General features: G+C 40.7%; 2 long non-coding RNA genes across 2 annotated transcripts; one reads left to right on the top strand and one right to left on the bottom strand.

Moving 5' to 3' along the window:
* The first annotated feature begins 5,240 nt into the window (after nucleotides 1-5,240).
* On the top strand, nucleotides 5,241-7,444 carry LOC145431567 (uncharacterized). The gene is made up of 2 exons (XR_013911913.1): nucleotides 5,241-5,992; nucleotides 6,885-7,444. It is a non-coding gene; the product is annotated as an uncharacterized LOC145431567 (long non-coding RNA).
* A 42-nt stretch (nucleotides 7,445-7,486) lies between these two features.
* LOC145431568 (uncharacterized) lies at nucleotides 7,487-9,536 on the bottom strand. The gene is made up of 2 exons (XR_013911917.1): nucleotides 8,662-9,536; nucleotides 7,487-7,752 (listed from the first exon to the last, which is right to left on the bottom strand). It is a non-coding gene; the product is annotated as an uncharacterized LOC145431568 (long non-coding RNA).
* Nucleotides 9,537-10,106: the final 570 nt, after the last annotated feature.

The following is a 10,106-nucleotide window of genomic DNA, read 5'->3' as shown; positions in this document are numbered from 1 at the left end:
AAATAAAGAAGAGTGAAAATATTTTGAATTGTTTTGAAATGTTGTTAACATTTGTGATCCATGCACACAACAAAGATAACATTCCTGGTTGTTGCAGACAGTGAAGGCCTGGTTCTAACGCCTCCGGAAAATCAAGTTTTCATGTCAGTGAGTTTGGTACATACAGTAATCCATGCCCTCACTCATGCAGTGCAGCTTTAAACCAGTCTGAAATCATTATACTGGAGCCACCACCATGACAACCTCACAGATAGACTGATAGGGAATGGAAGATGGGGGAAGGGGATGAAACAGGGCAGAAAGATGGTGGAAAATTGATTTTCTTCGAGCTGCATTAATCAAATTGACTAGAGAAAAGGCATTATCAGTTCAAAGGATTTAATATAGTGCATTAAATGAAGACAAAGGCGTGTCTCATGAGGCAAACTTACTTTGAAAGATGATAATGGGAATGATCAAAAGTGGATGTCGTTTGGGTAACATGCACACATCTTAGTATCAGATTATTGGTACAAATCTTACCTAAAATATTCCTCGCATTCATTGTATCATAGAAGAAAAGATATGTAGCATTTTGAATTGTAGCTGGTGTAGTGACCCTGATCAGGGTCATGTCTTTGTGGAGCTCTGCTCTGCTTCTAGACACTTACTGTTTCAAGCGTCAGTGCAAATCCCAGTTTGATCACTTGAATGTCAATTAAAGGTGAACATCACCAAAAATCCCATAATTTATTATGATACTTAATGAGGACATGAAACGCTACACATATAAAGGCTAACTTGCATCATGGAGCCATGCTCTCAAAAACTGGCATAGCTGTAACACTGTCTATGAAACTGGACTTAAGAAATGAGTGCTTAAAGTTTAAGTTTTGAGAACATGTGTAGCGCCATCTTCTGTCAGTACAAAATGTTACATCATGTGGTTGGTTAGTTGGTGGTATTAACGTAATCCGGTCTTTAAGGCTGACTTTATTAGCCGTTTCCGAGTCAAACAAACCCTGCAGCATCAGTGAGAGTTAAAACTGTCTAAATTCTTTCAAAAATTAAATTTAACATCCAGGCATCCATGAAAACAGGATTTATGAATTTTAACAGAGTTAGAAGTTAGCTTACTAGTTTCCATCTAATGATGAAATACCATGTTCTGAGTCAGGGATTTCTAAAAAATGAAAACGTATAGCTCTGCTATCACTTCAGACATATATGAAGACAGAGAAGTTGACAGCAGTGATGTTTGTATGTTTGTAGAGTTACTGAAGTTGGGCTAGCTGCTATATAATGTGCTACGTGATCACTAGCTACACAGCTATGGTTAGCATAATATAAACACAGTGAAGCTGAAGGATGAACACAAACTTTTTTCCACTCACTGAAAGTTAACAGGAAGGTTCCAGATGGTTAGGGACAAATTTTTAGGGGATTGTTTAGATTAGGGCAGCACGGTGGCACGGTGGTTAGCGCTGTTGCCGCACAGCAAGAAGGTCCTGAGTTCAATTCCAACATCAGGCCTTTCTGTGTGGAGTTTGCATGTTCTCCCCGTGTTTGCGTGGGTTCCCTTCGGGTACTCCGGCTTCCTCCCACCGTCCAAAGACATGCAGCTTGTGGGGATAGGTTAATTGGATAATACAAATTGTCACTAGGTGTGAATGGTTGTCTGTCCCTGTGTGTTGGCCCTGCGACAGACTGGCGACCTGTCCAGGGTGTACCCCGCCTTTCGCCCTATGACAGCTGGGATAGGCTCCAGCGCACCCTGCGACCCTGAAAAGGATAAGGGGAAGCGAATGGATGGATTGTTTAGATTAAATAGAACAAGATACAAAGCATTAAAATATATTAAAAACACAACAGACTTAATAAACACAGAGTAGTTCTTTATAGAACTACTCTGCTGAGCCTGGGTACAGCTTTTTCTGTTAAAATACATTGCAGTGGCACATACAGAATTTGTGAGATGGCAGCAACTTAAAGTCCTTAGACAAGGGGTGGCTAGGATCATCTAGGAAAGACTTATCTGTCATAACTAACACATATAAGAAAAGTCTTTCAAAGTCAAACGTCAATTTTTTAAACACTCTAGCCACACTTTTTAATCTGTTCTGTTATATTTCAGGTAAGGCTGAGTTCTGGACAGATTTAATAAAACAGGAAGACAATATAAAGGTGCTGTCAGTGTAGAAACCTCAACTTTGGCAAATGAAGCGCATTAGCTGGTGAATTTTTCTACAGACAGCATCCACACGAAGCTGACTGGTGAGTATGTTTAGGTTACTGTTTTGGAATGTCCAGCGTGCTGTTAGGGTGCACACAATAGCACCTAGCACATGCCACACCAATTTTTTAAAAATATCACCCTTTTGGCATGTCATTTAATGTATGACAAGCAAAATATTATATGCATGAAATGAGCCTGACATAATCGGCATAGTTATGCTGGATTTTTTTTCTACAAAATGCATAAGCCAAACTACATAAACAGCCATTAGATTAGGTTTTTAAACAAAGAATTAGATGAAACATAAAATGTTCATATGGCTATCTTTATATCCCTGCAGCAAGCAAAAGTATCAAAAAAACTGAACTTACAACAATATAAATAAGTTAAGTGTGCCTTTTTTCTTTTGTTTATCTTGCAACTGATTTCTCTCCCTTGGATATTTATCTTTTGATCATTTATTAGTGACTTGTCTAACATTATGTGGAGTAAAGCAGGTAGAGTGGGGCTGACTGCCTGCTCAGATGTGTGTATTCTGGGGTGTGCACTCATGCCCAATGGATACTGTGGTGAGAGCATACAGGGTGATGCAGTTATTCTGTTTTGCCAACTCATTCTTGCTTTTTAATAATAGTCCAGCTCATAGGAGAGCTTAGACCCTTTTCAGAGCACCCCAAAAATAATTATTAATATGAATATAGCATATTTTATTATTATTTTCTTGAGTTCTCTTCAAATGTTATCTTTTTCTAACATTTCTACTGATGACAGTAAAGGATAGAATGAAAACAGGTTGTATGCCCAGTGTTTGTGTCATGTTACAGTCCGCTCACACGGAGTGTGGTTTGTCATCACTAGCCTAAACTGTTATTAAAGAGGTAATTTCATGCCACAAATCAGTGATGCAGATTTGAAACACACTTTACTGAAATATAGCAAAAGGTCAAACTGTTCTGATAATGCGGGGACATCGCTGTGACTTATAAAGTGTGTTTTTTTTTTATTTATTTTTTTTTTTATTTAGCGAAGTAACACTAACATCTGTTATGTTAAATTAATAGTAAATAAAGTTTGTCCACCACACAAACGGTCACATATGAGTGGCCCTATACCACAACAAGTTACTTAATCCACAAAGTTCAGTAAAGCAAGCATGCTAGTGACCAACCACAAAATGGAGAGCTATGGCCACACAATGCTCACATCAAGGGTGGCTCAGCACCCCACAGTGTTATTGCCATCACTTGGCCAACAACACTCGAAAGTGATCCAACAAAATAGCCATATTCCCCACAACGCTAAAGGTCACAGCACAAAACACTCACCTCATGAGGATCTCATTAGCATCCATCAACACTGACATATGCACACACACGGTGTACACACAATGCCAACTTAAAAACAGCCTACCTGCCTCAGCTACAGACCATAATCATAAATGGTCTCAAACCCCCTACCAAGTTTGGTGCCACTGATTTACTATGTGCAACTCCCAGCCTGAAACACAAAAAACAAAAAAACCCTAACTTTACGTACCCTAGTCTTCAGTGGTGTACCACGCTCGAGGCAACTTTAAACGCGAACTCGAGAGCAGGCAGCAGACCAGAGATATAGTCTCCTACTAAACTCTGAAGCGTACCCCTACCCAGGATAGCCACCAAACACAACAAATTAAAACAAAGCAAAACAACAAACAAGTGCTTCGCTGGAAGGGCAGCACAGCCACCCAGCTGAAGGGAGTTTGCTCAATTACAGTGAACACCATCACTCACCCCCTTAAAAGTCAAACAAACTGATATTCAGTCTCCACTAAAATGTCCAAATATCCGGGACGAGCCCCCACTTATGTTACAATCCGGCTCAAAAGCTGCAACATAAAGGAGATGAATACCAGAGTATGGGTGAGAAGAGATTTTATCTTAAAATGGAACTCCAGGTTGGCTAAAATGGCTGCTGCCACCAAGGCAAAGACAAGTGAGCTCCCCAGGAAGCTTGCCTCAGGTATGCTTTTATCCACACCCGACTAGGTGTGGCCAATTAGCACCAGCTGAACACACTGAGCAGATTAGAGGCTGCAGAGGGACATAACAGTTCTCTAAACAGCTAAAAATGTTAGCTAATGTGGCTTGAATCACTTGAGATTATTAGCTAATTTTAACCTTCTGATCCACTGATCCAGGGGCAGGAATAGCTCAGTAGAGAGAGTGGTGGCCCCATGATCGGAAGGTCAGGGGTTTGATTCTCCTGAACAGCTACCCTGAGGTACCCCTGAGCAAGGTACCATCCCTACACACTGCTCCCCGGGCGCCCAATAGCTGCCCACTGCTTCACTGAGTGAATGGGTTAAATGCAGAGAGGAATTTTCCCCACGGGGATCAATAAAGTACTCTTTCTTTCTTTCACTAGTCTGCTGGTATATTGGGAGTTGCCAGCCAAGGAAATTATGTATAGGCTATTATTATTTTAGTTTGTAAAAAAAAAAGTCCTGTTCCTGTTCTGATTCTAACGTTCTAGAAAAATTCTAGATTCTAGAATTATTAATTAGCTTGTTTTTGGAGGTAACATTGTAATGTTTAATCAACTGATTTTAGGTTTGCAAATGTGAAAAGGGTTGACTACATTTGCAAACAGCATATTCCATTAATATTTATAACAAGGCAATGCATGCATGACACTATGATTGGGAGCTGAGCCCTCCTAAAAGTTACTTTTAAAATGTATTCCGCTACTGATTACAGAATACAGGCCCCAAAATGTATTTTGTAATGTATTCCGTTACATTACTCACTGAGAGTAATGTATTCTGAATACTTTGGATTACTTGATATATTGTCATGCTTTTTACAACTACATGACTGTAGTGTGTAGGGCTGCCACAAATGGTTATTTTGATAATCGACTAGTCACCGATTATTTTTGCGATTAGTCGACTAATCAGATCATACGTCCATTTAACGTAAAACGTACAGCTTATGGCACCAGCATGCATCTGCTCTTATATAACTATCATTAGCTTACAGCTAGAGGCTGGGCGATCTTCTGTTTCAGTCCGTTATTACACTCTTAAATCCTACTACTTATTCCTGTGTCTTTTGGGATCTTACAAAGCTTCAAACGACGCGTCAACTATTAAATTAGTCGTCGACGATTTGACTAGTCGACTAATTGTGGCAGCCCTAGTAGTGTGATTTATTACTATTACTGAAGGCTACTCGCCACCAAGCTAACATTGTTAGCTGAGGTTAGTTCAGAGACCACGGACTGTTACGGTGTGTTCACACCGAACGCCATGGGCGCGAGAAAAAAGCCCCAAACGCCCCTAACTTGACGCGTGCACATTCGCACCTCTACGCGTGTCCAAGAAAAATCCATCGCGCCCCAAAATATCATATTTTAACGCGCGTGAACCGGAAATGTGGGAGGGATGTGGGAGGAAATTTTGCCAGACCGGTATCTTTGCAAGATGGCAGGTGTCGAGCTAGTGCTTGAAGAGAGAGTCTCCCTTCTCTATTTACTGTGGAGAGCAGAGTAGCGGCGTAAAGGACATCCTCGCCGTACCTGGGTCCATCAGGTCCTCCAGAGGTGTGAGCAGTTTGGTGAGTTTTACCACTTGCTCCAGGAGCTGTGCCTGGATTACGGCCGATTCCAGCGCTATCACCGTCATTCACTCGGCCAGTTTGAGGACCTGCTGTCCCGCGTCGGTCCCAGAATCGCCCGCCTAGACACCAATTACAGGCGCTCAATCCCACCTGCAGAGCGCCTGTCCGTCTGCCTGAGGTTAGTAAAAGTATTTAATACGGTAGTCCTTTATTGATACCTGTGCTAATATATGCTAAACCATCCATTTATACACTGCTAACATGGATGTGCTATGCTAACAGTGAATGCTGCCGGTGTTTACTGATAGCAAACTGTGGTACAGAGACGACTATTTATAATATTTCTAGTGATACTCAGAAGGTCTCATCAAGTCCCGATTTAATTCGATTTATGCTGTTATCAGTGTTTGCGATGATAGCATGGCTGTGGTGTCACATCAATGTATGCGCTCGGTGTTTGCTGATATCAAACTGTAGCATTAGGACCACTGAGTTAACCTTTGTAGTGATACTCACTCCTTTTTATTTAGACCTGGTTTAATTCTGGGATAGTTGAATATTTGTATATAATCCCTGCAGCTGTCAGACTCTATAGCAGGCGTCACCAGCCTTTATTAATTAAAACAGTTAGATAAAACTGAACAGTTTGGTTCATCTCTAGTTACATGGTTCTATCTTGATAAGCTGTCTTATCACAGATTAATTTTTCAAAAATATTAATGATTTAAGCAAGGAAAGGGCTACATGTCAACACACAACTCTTTATTTCTATTAATGTCTCACTTCATTCCTACCTGATTGACATGTTTAGGAATTATGAGTGATTGGCTCACTGTAGTTGTGAAAGTTGCTACCAATCAAATTATGATATGTTAAAGTTAAAATAAAACACAACTGTTTCAGATATCATCTAATATACATTTTGTAATTATTCTTATAATTACAAAATGTTTTATGTAAGATTTAAGTTTTGTGATTTAAATCTGACATCACCAAAGTATTTTGGAATTTGAATAATGTATTTTGTAACTGCAGTACACATAATACTGATTTTGAACAATTTTGTCCAGGTTCCTTGTCACCGCGGACTGCTTCAGCACCAAGCGTTCAGTTACAGAGTCGGTGTGTCAGATCACCCCCAGGCAGCGACGGCCATCTGGGACTGTCTAGTGGACGACTTCATGGCTGTGCCTTCACCTGGAGACTGGCGGTCCATCACAGAGGGATTTCCAGGAGCGCTGGAACTTCCCTCTGTGCTGTGCAGCTCTGGATGGGAAGCACGTCCAGACAAAGGCACCCCATATATCATATAGGAGACACACACATTGATATACACTAAATATTTATTTCATTTCTTTTTTGTGGTGCCCAAATTTATGCACCTGCTTGATTTTGTTTAAATAATTATTGCACACTTTTTGTAAATCCAGTTAACTTCTTTTCACTTCTCAAATATCACTGTGTGTGTCTCCTGTATGATATATTTAACTGACATTTTTTTTTATTGTAACAACCAACGATTTATACAGGAAAATAATGTCTATTAACAAGGTTGCCCAAACTTTTGCATCCCACTGTATTAGTATATTTTGTCATTAGTATAATATGAAATAAATTCTACATGTGTCAAGTCATGTGCCAACATTTGCTGTGTAGTAGAACTGAGACATCAGTCATTATAAAAATTTATTTGAAATAATATTAAAATTCTCACACAGAAATACATTAAACATAAATATATAAAATATAAGTATTTACAGAGAGACAGGAATAAAAAGGACCAGCTGCTCTCCAGAGCAGGAACAAGGCTGAGGAGGAAATGCTCCATTGGAGACTGGTGTGGACTCTTCAGGGACTCCAGGATGGCCAGCTCCACCACCGATGGACCATCCTGGGACCCGTCCCTCATCTGCCTCGGAGCCGTCCTCCCCTGTGGGCCTGTAAAACAGCACAAAACACAAAGAAATGAGAAGACTGCTACTAGATTTTAATTTCAACATTGAAAAAAAAACAGGATATAATCAGATTGGTTGTAGATATTTAGTAAAGGTGATCACAGGCAATCCCACCGACTAAAAAGGTATCAGTGCTTGCTGTACATATCTGTGGGTGCAGCAGCAGGAGCTCAGGGACTGGGGAGCCAGGAGAAGCAAGTGCGGATGCTCTGCTTCAGAATCAGTTGGTTCTATCAATACAGTATTAAATGTTAACAGGTTGAATATAATAATCATAGAGTAGACAGTGGTCCCTCATTTATTGCAGCAGGGGTTCTCAGAATAACTAGCCCCTGGCCACGCACTTTATACACTGTTTTCCACACACACACATGAACATTGGTCACAGTTCTCACAATTGATTCTCAAAGTGCAAACCTTTGTAGATTGCAAAACGTAAAAGTATTAATATGCCGCGGTTTGTCTTCATCTGCCTGCCACTTTCGTGCGCCTTTTTCCCTCGCGGTGCAGGTGTCTATTTCCGAATGAGGCTCATAGTTATGGGTGTTTTTGTGCTGTTTTTTCTATTGGACGTGATGGTTATCAAAACCAAACATGATAAATTTGGCAAGCGCAGGAGATTTGTCAATCAGGCTGCAGAATGCAATGCTGTACGGTGCAAAAAAAAGAAAAAGAAAATTAAGAAAAAAGAGGCAGTGACGGATGAACAGCGGGACCGCTGTGAGCTGTTTATTAATAAACAATAAAATATATTCTTAAATGACAACATGCCTAAAAGCAGAACGGTATTTGTACGTCAGTGGGAAAATAGCGGGGGCTTGCTAGCTTTTGTGCGGCTTCCCCGGGTCAGTGAAAACTTTAGAGAAAACTTGAGAAAAATGAATGAACTTACCAGGTTGCCCGATCTCTTTACATATCTTCCTCCAAGCTCGGAGGAAGCTTGGAGGTCCAGAAAGCAGCTGGTGTCGTACGGCTCCGGGTTGTTTGCTACGGCATTGATTAGCCTTCCTTCTATTGAAGAATAAAGGGCTTTGGCTGGATCTGCCCCTTTGAACTAGGTAACAGCCACGTCACCAGGCTCCTGATTGGTTGTCGCGGCGCGATTTCACGCTGGAGTTCAGATTTTTCCAACTCGAGCGGGGGACGCGAAGCGCGTGTATGCACAAAATGCAACACATAAACTCACGCGCGTGGTTTTTTTCGCGAGTCAAACGCCTGAAACGCGCTACACTCACGCGCGTTTCAGGCGTTTTGGCGTTTTCGCGACGCAAATCTGCTTCCGAATTTTCGCGGGAGCCGCAATCGCGGGTCAGCGCGCCTTTCCATTGACTTTACATGTAAGCCTGACGCTCCGCCTGCTTCTACTTGATGGATAGCATTAACAACCTGCTAGCTACATATAATCATGTGTAGTTCTGAAAGCAATACCAACTAGATTTTTAAATCTTAATATAAAATGAGTAACAGCAGGGTGGACATTAGGTAAGGCTGCACTTTGTGTAGAAAACTATGTCTGTATCAGTAAAATGTTTTCTCTCTGTCTGTTTGTAGGTTGTAATGCAGCCTTCAGTAATAGTAATAGATCACACAGCAATACTACATCGAAGACACTGAAGTGGCACATAACCCAGGCAGCCACAACAACTAAAACAAGGTAGTTGCAGTAGGCTAACGTTAGTTTTTTAAAAAGAACTTACTTCCAGATGTTTCTTCAGGTTGGAGTCTTTTAGTTGCTGGCAAACAGAGTTTGCATTGCATGGTCAGATTTTGCCCATCCCTTTCTTCTTTAAATGTGAAGTGGTGCCGGAATTTTCAGGTAAGAGATGCATTCCTGTCCACGCACTGCTGGCTCTGGGTCCATTGTGTAACTGACACCACCAACATTAACAGGAAGCTTATATTACAGCCTCTTATTGTCTGCTTTGTTTGGGTTTCTAGCAATGCGTGGAATTTCCAAAATTAGAGAGGGCATAACCTAACATATGAAACAATAAATGGCCGCCGTGTAATCCATTTATTTCAGCAAAGTACTGTATTCTAATTATCACCTATTTAAGCTGTATTTAAGCTGTAACTGTAACGGAATACAGTTACTCATATTTTGTATTTTAAATACGTAATGTCGATACACTGTTAACATCATATACTGTTGTTATGCAAGTGTGCATACTGACATTTCATTGTTAGTAAAGCTTTACAGTCATTAGAATGCCCAGGGAATTTTGATGGCCTGCTATAATGTGAACATGCTAATTAAACCAACCTGAGTGAGCATGTGAGTGTGCAGGTTTATAGTGATGGGAATTCTGGCTCTTCTTAGAGAACTGGCTCTTTTGG

This window comes from Astatotilapia calliptera, chromosome 2 (genome assembly GCF_964374335.1).
Source record: "Astatotilapia calliptera chromosome 2, fAstCal68.1, whole genome shotgun sequence".
Classification (NCBI taxonomy): Eukaryota; Metazoa; Chordata; class Actinopteri; order Cichliformes; family Cichlidae; genus Astatotilapia; species Astatotilapia calliptera.
The sequence above is the reverse complement of the archived record's forward strand: the minus strand, read 5'-3'. Positions and strand labels throughout refer to the sequence as shown.